The sequence below is a fragment of the Alexandromys fortis genome, unplaced genomic scaffold, assembly GCF_014885135.2.
Source record: "Alexandromys fortis isolate MF-2015 unplaced genomic scaffold, M_Fortis_MF-2015_v1.1 scaffold_56, whole genome shotgun sequence".
Classification (NCBI taxonomy): Eukaryota; Metazoa; Chordata; class Mammalia; order Rodentia; family Cricetidae; genus Alexandromys; species Alexandromys fortis.
The window spans coordinates 9,589,540-9,599,093 of NW_026067935.1; the positions used below are offsets into that span (position 1 = coordinate 9,589,540).

Below are 9,554 nucleotides of genomic sequence, written 5' to 3' on the forward strand. Positions count from 1 at the left end.
GCCTTCCACCACCTTTGCTAGCTCACTGGCTTCTGTCAGTTGGAAATACTGAAATTATAGTCTGCTGACAGACTTGCCATGACTTTTGTTTTTCAGGAGAAACCATTAATTCTAATAAATGTGCAAATTCACAAAGTGTAGATTCAAGTCTTACTATCTCTGTACCTTGATTCTCCTGGCCCTCCCGGCTATTCAGCTCAGCAGCAAATACAGGCCCAGATATAATGGGATGTTTCACCTCAAGGAGAGAAACACATAGGAATATAAGAAACTTATTATCTCTGTATTGCATGTTAATAATATATTAATAGCAACTGGTTCGGGGATGTAACTCAGTGATACAGTGCTTGCCCAGCATGTCCCAGGCTCTGGGCTCAGTCTCCAGCACCACAGATAAAGAAAAAGAAAAAAAAATAACAGAAGCTAACACTAACTGAGGTGCAGACCTCTGACAGCTTTACACACTTTCCCTGGTTACTCCAGTCCTCAGTAGACCCTCTTTCGGCTAGCTGCCAAACACAGGCGCAGAGCACAGGCTACCCCAGTCCTGCAGCCAGAAACCAAGAGCACACCTTTATCCACACACATGCTGTCATCTTGCTATATAGCCCAGGCTGGCTCAAACACGCAATCCTCCTGCCTCAGCTTTCCAAGTACTAAGACTGCGTCTGCGCCACCACACCCCACTCTGTTTGAGGAGAATTCGGGAAGTAAAACTGGATTCCTGCCACCACCATTCCTTAAAGCTCCTTATCACAGGACCTGTGTGGCTGACAGGCACAACACTGGCGGAGGGATGATGAGGGAAGCGAAACGGAGAAGTCTTCACCAGATTAACAATCGCTTCCCGGAAGAAGCCTTACTGCCAAGGATAGATCTGGGCAAAGACTCCGGCAGCGGCAAGTCTGGGTGCCAATTCACCACTGACGGTTAACAGAGAGTTAGTAAGGTCAACTCAGTGCGCGAGACTCATGTTTAGACTTAGCGGTCTCCTTCCCAGCACCCTTTTGTCACAAAGGCAGTCCTGTGTTTTAGTCTCTTAAGCACCAATTCCATACAGATGACGCTTTGGAAAACACACCAGAACATCTTGAGCTTTACCAAGAAGAGAAATTTGAAACTGCCAACGACCAATATATTTTTTGTTGTTGTTGTTTTAGAATCTGAATTAGACTTGGTGCTAGGGGGTCATTCGTATCTATTATTTAATTATTCAACACACCTATGCTTTATTCATTGGGGAGCTTCCATTTCTATTCCCAACATAGCCGAGGCTGTACATTATTAAAGAGTCCTTGGTCATCTCCAGCCACCCAAATCATGACAACAAGGAAGGGCATCAAGGGATAGTACTTGCTCTTAGGTACAGAAAATGAGTGTGCATGGTAGCTGATGGGAAGAACCCTGTAGAGCAACAGGCTGTCTGTGATGAGAAGATGATGCAGCCTTTCAACACAAAGTCTAGTTTTACAGAGGGTAGCATTTACAGCCATAGTCAGTGACTTCCTCTGGAATTATAAATTGAACTCACAACAAGAGCGTGTTTAATAAATGTGTGCATACAAAATTTTTGCGTATGCATTCCTGTGCATACACATTTGTGCACATATGTTTACATGCAAGGGGAGGCTGGAAGTCAATGTCTGGTGTAATTCTCAGCCGCCCCCCTTGTCACTGAGATTACAGATGTGTGCTGTCAAGCTCCATATTTTAGGTGGATGCGGGGGTCCAAAATCAGGTGTACACGCTTGTGCGGCAAGCACTTTAGTGCCTGAGCCATCTCTGTAGCACTCGTATGAACACTGAAAAAGATTTAGTCTTATTTCTGTGTATGTATGTGTAAGCATGGCCCATGCATTCCAGGGTGCTCTTACATGCCATCTGGAGTTATAGCTGGTTGTGAGCTGCCTGGGATGGGTGCTGGAAACTGAACTGGGGTCCTCTGGAAGACCAGTAGCCACTCCTAAGCACTGTGCCACTTCTACAGCCCCCACAGGATAATTTTCAAAAGACATAATTCAACAATCCTATCACCCACAGCAACTATATAAAGTACCATTTCTAAATCTCTTTGCAAAGTAGAGAATATTAACAAAGTAGAGGATATTAGCAACTGCTTTATCGCTGTGTGTGTTTGGTCAACTTGGTTTTCTTCTGTGTCTGGTCTTGGTTGGTGAGTAGCCATCAAATCTCATAATGCTTAGAAAAGTTGCTTGGACTGTCAGTATGTCCACCAAATTTGCCCGAGTACTCTGTGTGTGTGTGTGTGCGCGCGCGCGCGCGCACGCATGTGTGCACACATGTGCCATGAACTTAGAAATCAGTCAATGAGCCTGTCAAAACTGTGTATAAAATAAGAGTAGTTAGGTATGTACAAAGGAACAATGAGTTTTCTTAAGAGTTAATGATGCTATGGAGGTAAACAACTGTTTCTGGAGTGGACCCTGAGCCTCGTGTGTGTGGGATGGGGGTCCCAAGAGTGTGCTGGGAACCGCTGCTTTTGTATGTGAGTGTGTATGTGTGGTCCCATGAGTGTGCTGGGAATCGCTTCTTGTGTGTGTGTGGAGGGGCATGTGGTGCGGGGAACCACTGCCGGAGCAGCCACTGCTCTTTATTGCTGAATATTTCCCCAGCTCCTTTGCTGGTTTCTAAAAAGGGGGGGAAAAAAGAGGACAAGAAGCTGGGGAATAAAGAGGTGGGGGTGGGTCTGGGAGGAAGTTAAGAGACGAGTGGGGGGTGAATATGATGAAAATATATTGCATGAAATTCTCAAGGAATTAATAAAAAAATCACATAAAAATTAAAGAAGTAAATCATGGGCTTTGTGTTTTGAAATAATTTTTCACTGTGTTGCTTAGGCTGACCTTGAACTCCTGGTCTCCAGGAATCCTTCTGACTTAAACCCTCTGAGCAGCTGGGATTATAGGAGCATGCCATCGTGGCCAGGTAAACAAATGCAGAGGTTTTTTGTTTGTTTGTTTATTTGTTTTTGTACAGAAACTTTGTGATATTTGTCCTGGTTTTAATATTTTTTTCCTCTTCATTTTAAAAGTTGCATTCTAAATAACAGATTGCAAGTCCATGTATTTGGGGCTAAGCACTATTATGATTGTGTGTCTAGAGATCAGAGGACAACTGGGTCAGAGGTGGGGACCCAGGGATTGAACTCAGGTCTTCAGTTTTGTACAGCAAGTGCTTTATCTACACTTTTCTGGCCTGTGTCTAGTCATTCTTAAAATAAAAGGAAAGAACATGATCACAATATATGGCATGAAATAATTTAAAATACACACACATACATACATATACAGCATGATCTTCAAGTGAAATGTATTTTTCTTTTATTTTCAAGACAGGCTCTTTCTGTGTAGTCCTGGCTGTCTTAGAACTCACTCTGTAGATCAGGCTGGCCTTGAACTCACAGAGATCCACCTGCCTCTGCTTTCTGAGTGCTGGGATTAAAGATGTGCATCACTACTCCCAACCAAGTAGAATATCATGTAAAAGACAAGAAATGACTATTCTACTCCACGAAGTTAGGAAATAATTGCAATCTTTCTGGCCTAATGCCTTCTCTGACAAGTTTTGAAGGAATATAACTATTTGGGAGACATTCTACTGCCAAAGGAGTGGATGTAGCATAAATATCACTTGCTTGCTTTAGCAGCCCACTGAGGAATTTTGGTTACCTAGTGAACGTAGTTCTATCTGATGCCCTAATGCTTTCATCTTATTACCAGCACTTAAAATGGCAACCAATCTCTTCAACCTAAAAATTTCTCTTATCAGCGGAGGATGCTGAAAGTAGAGACAATGTTTATCATTGTTTCCCAAGAATTTTCCATGGAGTCAGACACTAACGAGAATGCTCTATGAGAGCTAGAGAGAGAGCGCGCTCAGAAGTCCAAGCGCTGCTGTGTGAGCATGAAGGGCCAAGTTGAACACGGGGACCCAGGCATGTGGTGCACAGCCAGCCTGGCCAGTGAGATACCTTGTCTCAAAAAATGCTGAGAGGGGAAAAGTAGTCCTAGGGAAGAACTCCCCCAATGATTATCCAATACCAAGTGGTCAGTCCTGTAACCATATATATATATATATATACTGCATACAGGACTAAGCAGGTTGCATCTATATATTTGGGAAATATATATGCAGATATCATATATATGCATGTTAGTTTCTGCCATGGCAGCAGCCTGCCTCTGTTGTCAAAGCAGTTAAGTTCCGCCATGACCTGCGGCCAGGTGTTTTTCCATCATCAGCTATGCAACAGGTGTACCCCTTAAAAGTGCCCGCCAGGCACATCTCGCTCTCTTGTCTCTTCTCTCGTTTCTCTTGCCTCTCCTGCCTCTTGCTCTTCCCTTGTCTCTCTTCTTCCTCTGGTTTCTCCCCTGTCTGTCTATCTGTCTGTCTGTCTGCCTGCCTCTCTCATGCCCCCACTCCAACACGCCTTTTACTCTTTCATCTTCCCCTTCCCTAATAACCCTCATGCACTAATTCTGTTGCACGTGGTGTGTTTGCTAAGTGGCATACCTTGGCAGTGTCCCCCGAAAGGTACCCACTTCACCTTTCTTTTTTTTATCCTTTCAATGTATATGCAAAAAAAAGTGGACATGAATTTGAGAGAGAGGTTTGGGGTGTGACATGAGAGTTTTAAAGAGAGAAAAGGGAAAGGGGAAAATGACACAACTATAATTTAATTTAAAAAATGGTAGACAGTGCCTTAGGAATGACACTGAATTCTGGCCTACACATATGCACACAACATGTGCACCTACATGAACACACACAAACACACACATACATGCACACATTTTGAACACGTATACATGCTCCCATAAATTAATAAATCCATGTTTAAAATTTAAAAGAAATACTTATAAACTGCCCCTATTTCGTATTTCAGTAGATGGTTTTGAAATCTAGAATTCAGTAATTTGCAGTCAAGGTTTTATGAGTGGCAACAATGACAGGTCTTAAACATCCCAGGCTATACCCGAAGGAGGGGCATAGAGCTATACATCACACGGCACTGCTCACTAGCTGCAGATTGACGAGAGAATCCTGCTTTCCTGAATGCTATGACTATGTTTTATTACCATTAGTTACTAAAGAAGCTGTTTTGACCAGTGGCTTAGTAAAGCCTGGTGGGAAATCTGAACAGAGATATAGAGAGAGTAGCCAGAGTCAGAGAGACTCCATGTAGCTGCTGAAGGAGAAGGAAACTTTAAAACCTTAGGAACCTTACCAATGGGCCACAACCTTGTGGTGATACACAGATAGATAGGAATGGGTTATTTAATATGTAAGAGCTTGCTAGGAATATGCTAGAGTCATTGGCCAAAGAGTGCTGCAGTTAATATAGTTTCTGCAGTTAATATAGTTTCTGTTCAGGTCTGGGCGGTCGGGAAATGAATGAACGATCTCCTACTACATTTTCCACGTTATTGCTAGAGTCCTGGTGATTGCCAACATGTCAGTAAACTGTGCCAGAAGAACCCTGAGTGACTTCCTTCCTCAGAAGTTAGTTCTCACCTTCCTCTGTGTGTGTTCCATGGACAGAATTCAGGCCATGGTGGTAAGGCTTGGTGGTAAACATTTTTACCTTCTGCGTCATCTTGGTGGCACATGAGTGACTTTCATAAGTAAGCAATCTATCATTACCAGCAGGTTCCTCCCAGGACCATCACTAATCAAACTACACTTGTTATGTGAATTCTCCATGTTTCTTATACTGTGAGTGGAAAGTCAGTATAAGACTTTTAAGTCAGAAAGGCCATGTCTGATGCCTTGCCCTGCCACTTACCAGCTACAGAAGTATCGTGTGTCTAGTGACCTCACTGTGAGCTGGACATAGAAAACCCTGGGTGGGTGTAGACACCAGCCAAACTGACATTTTACAGAATACATTCTATTAAGAAAATGCTGAGCTGGGTGGTGGCGGTGCACACCTATAATCCCAGCACTCAGGAGACAGAGACAGGTGGACCTCACTGAGTTCAAGGTCAGTCTGGTCTACAGAGCAATGTTGCGGGAGGTCCTTCCGCCCCTCCAACCAATAGCTGCTGAGATACCAGCCCATTGGTGCGTGGTTTCTCTCCCTTTAAAAAAAAGGCTACTTCCTCCGCTCGCTCTCTTCACTTCCTGCTCTGCCGACGACTAGATTCCCTTTCTGGTTGCGCAGAGGGCTGTTGTCTGGGACGGTGATCTGTAAGTTTTTTCCTCTTTAAATAAAGACCACTCTATTAATCATAATTCCAAACTGGTGTGGCATTGTTCATGACTTACGCCTTCATCTGGTGCCCAACGTGGGGCTTTTAGGACCTCTCCTTCCCCTGCTTGGCTGCTGGCCACGAGTTCGGCTTGGCGCGAGCCCTCCCTTCTTCAGCCGCGACCTGTGCCTTGCGGCGGCCGTGTGGCCTGTGCCTTGTAGCGGCCTTGTGGCCTGTGCCTTGTGCGTGGAGCCAGCAGTTTAATATAAATTATCACGAACTGGCTTTTCTTGCTGCAGTTCTTTATATTTTCCCTTTAGACACCTCAGATTGACTTCAAGTCCCCACACACCCTATCATCTGCCTCTCCACGTAGATTTAAACTCCACAGGCCCGCGTAGTCTCTGCCTGTGTGGTTTGCTCTTTTCTGAGTCGTTTTTAAATCTCCCTTGCAAGTACAGCTCTTAAGAGGTGCGAACCAGAGCACGCGATTGCCGAAAGCTACAACCCCTCAGGGTGACTCTGTCATGTGGAGGCATACAGGGCTTCCGGGTTACTCTTCTCTACCCCTGGATTCTGGGTTTATGGTTCTGTGTACAGAATTGATTTAATTACATTTACTTTGCTGAGCAACTTGCATTTCCCAGTTTAGGAAATCCCAAGTTGCATTTCCTAGGCCAACCCTGAAACAAGACCCCATTTTCATCGCGACTCGGCAACAGCGCCACCTGCTGGATAATAGGTAATATGGCAGTTTTTGTTTCTAACGCAAATTTTACTGCTTTGTTTTCACTAATACAATGGATTAGTAAATTTATATTTACTAATACAATGGATTATGTCATACAAGGTTTGTATGATTATGGGGATACCTTAATTTGCTTGTTAATAGGTTTCAGTTTTCTTTTCCATATACTATCATTAAGGAAGAATATGGCAATCCTAAGAAAGATAGAATATTTACGAACTAATAATGAACAACTAATTGACAGGATTAAAATTATTGAAAATCAGAGGTTATCTGAACAAGTGGATACTATGACAGACAAAATTGACTCCATATCCAAGGGTACTAGAAAGTTACCTGAAATGGTTCAGGTTCTTGAATTTGACGTTCAGACTTTATCACAAAGTTTTGATAAGGAACAGACAGAATGTACCTCCAAGATGGGAATCTACATGATACACAAGAAAAGTTTAAGGAGGACATGTTATCTTTGAAGGAAAAATTTAAAGCTTTGGAATCACAGGTGCAGAATGGGGACCAAAAAATTGATACCTCAGTGAAATCACTAGAAACATATACAGGTCAGGAGATTCAGGATTTAAGAGAGACAATGATAAAAAGATTTGAAAAGATCAAAGAAATTATTGGAGCTGGTGAACAGAGTAAGTAGGCACAAGGACAGTATACAATGCTGCCACCAGCTATTAGAACTGGCTTACCCAGAGTTTTTGCAACATACCCTATACTTAATTCTGACAAAATGTCAACTTCTAAAGGCTCAAAGGGAGTCAGAGAAGCTAGATGGGCGCGAATAGCAATGAATGATCTAAAAGAAATTAAGCAGGCTATTGTTAATTTTGGTTTGCACAATGATTATGTAAAGGAAATGATAAGGACTTGGGCTTCTAATGCTAGAGCTACCCCCTATGATTTCCATCAGTTAGTGTCTGCAGTTTTAGATAAGGGACCTTCCTTGATGTTTGGAATTTATTTCAGAGAAGAATCCAAACATATGGAACATCAAGGAAGAGCAAAAGGTGTCGATCAAATTCTTGGTACAGGAGAATATGCTGACCCACTGGTCCAAGCTCTTTATGACGATGAAGAACTGTGTCTATGTCACCACGCAGCTTTAAATGCTTGGAATAGGATACAAGATCCAGCAAAAAGGGTTGAATCATATACCAGAATTAGGCAGGGACAGAGAGAACCCTTTATTGACTTTTTGCAAAGATTAATTAAGGCTCTGGACATAGGGGCAACAGACCCAGAATCTAGACAAATACTTCTTGAATCTCTAGCTTTTGAGAATGCAAACATAGACTGCAAAAAGATAATTGGGCCTTTAAAGTCTAGATCAGCACCTATGGATGAATGGATTCAGCATACGATGAATGTTGAGACGTTTAGCTATAATGATGAATCTTGGGTAGGAGAAGCGGTTTCCACAGCAATGAGGAGACATCAAACTGCCAGTTTTTTTTTTTTACTCAAGCAGTCTTTAATGGAAGCTGTATGAGACGCCCCTACTCCTGCATCTTCTCAATCGTTTCTTCCTTGTATTTGCCCTTCTCCTTTCCTACTTGTCGAGACTTGGCTTTCCTTTTCTTTCGGTCTTTGTCCAGCTTTAGCCTGGTGATTACCACCTTGCTGAGGTGGATGCCCACGTGGACAGTTGTGCCATTAGCCTTTTCTCGCTGCACCCGTTCAATGTAAATGACGTATTTCTTCCTGTACACTTGGACCACTTTGCCAATCTGCTGGCCTTTGTAGTGTCCCCGGAAAACCTGAATTTCGTCATCCTTTCAAATGGGCATCGAGCGAACATTGTACTTCTGTCTCAGCTATTTGGAGAGGGGGGAAGACATGATCTTCCTCCGAATGTGAGAAGGTGCATTGAAATGCCGTTTGCGGTTCTTGCTCCGGTTAGAAGTCACAAACGGATTGAACTTCATTTTGGCGGCTGCGATCCAGCGATGGCCGCAAGAGGAAAGAGCAAACTGCCAGGTTTTTAATTGTGGTAAATTAGGACATCTGAAAAGGGATTGCAAGCACAGAATTTCTAGGAATAATATTTCTTCTGGGAATGACAAAAATAGGAGACCTCGGCCTTCAGGTATATGTAGGAGATGCGGTAAAGGTCGGCATTGGTCCAACCAATGCAGGTCAACAACAGACAGACAAGGCAACCCGATACCATCGGGAAACTCCTTGAGGGGCCTCTCGCAGGCCCCCAAGCCAACAGTGGCTCAGTCATTCCCAGTCACAGTGGAGAATGTGCCTCACCAAGAAAATTAGAAGCTCCAATTTCTGCTCTAAAAAGTAATACTGGTCTAAATGATGAATTATGTGTGTAGAATGAGTCAAAAACCCAGTAGGACAGAGTAAATGTATATTTTGGCAGACTTCTATTAATGATCGAAGACCAAAGCTAAGAGTCTGTATAAATGGCACTTTTATTGAAGGCTTATTAGACACAGGTGCGGATGTAAGTATCATTACTACAGAATCCTGGCATCCGAATTGGCCTCTTCAAGAGGTAGATGTTCAGTTTCTGGGAATTGGAACCCTATCTCATGTAAAACAAAGCACAAGATGGGTTGAATGCATAGGGC

The 9,554-nt window shown here is 43.2% G+C and overlaps 1 protein-coding gene and 1 pseudogene across 4 annotated transcripts in view; both read right to left on the reverse strand.

Moving 5' to 3' along the window:
* The window catches only part of Map3k13 (mitogen-activated protein kinase kinase kinase 13), a 119,227-nt gene that overhangs the window by 49,929 nt on the left and 59,744 nt on the right, over positions 1-9,554 (reverse strand). The window lies entirely within an intron of this gene.
* Positions 8,461-9,521, reverse strand: LOC126504184 (60S ribosomal protein L26-like; annotated as a pseudogene).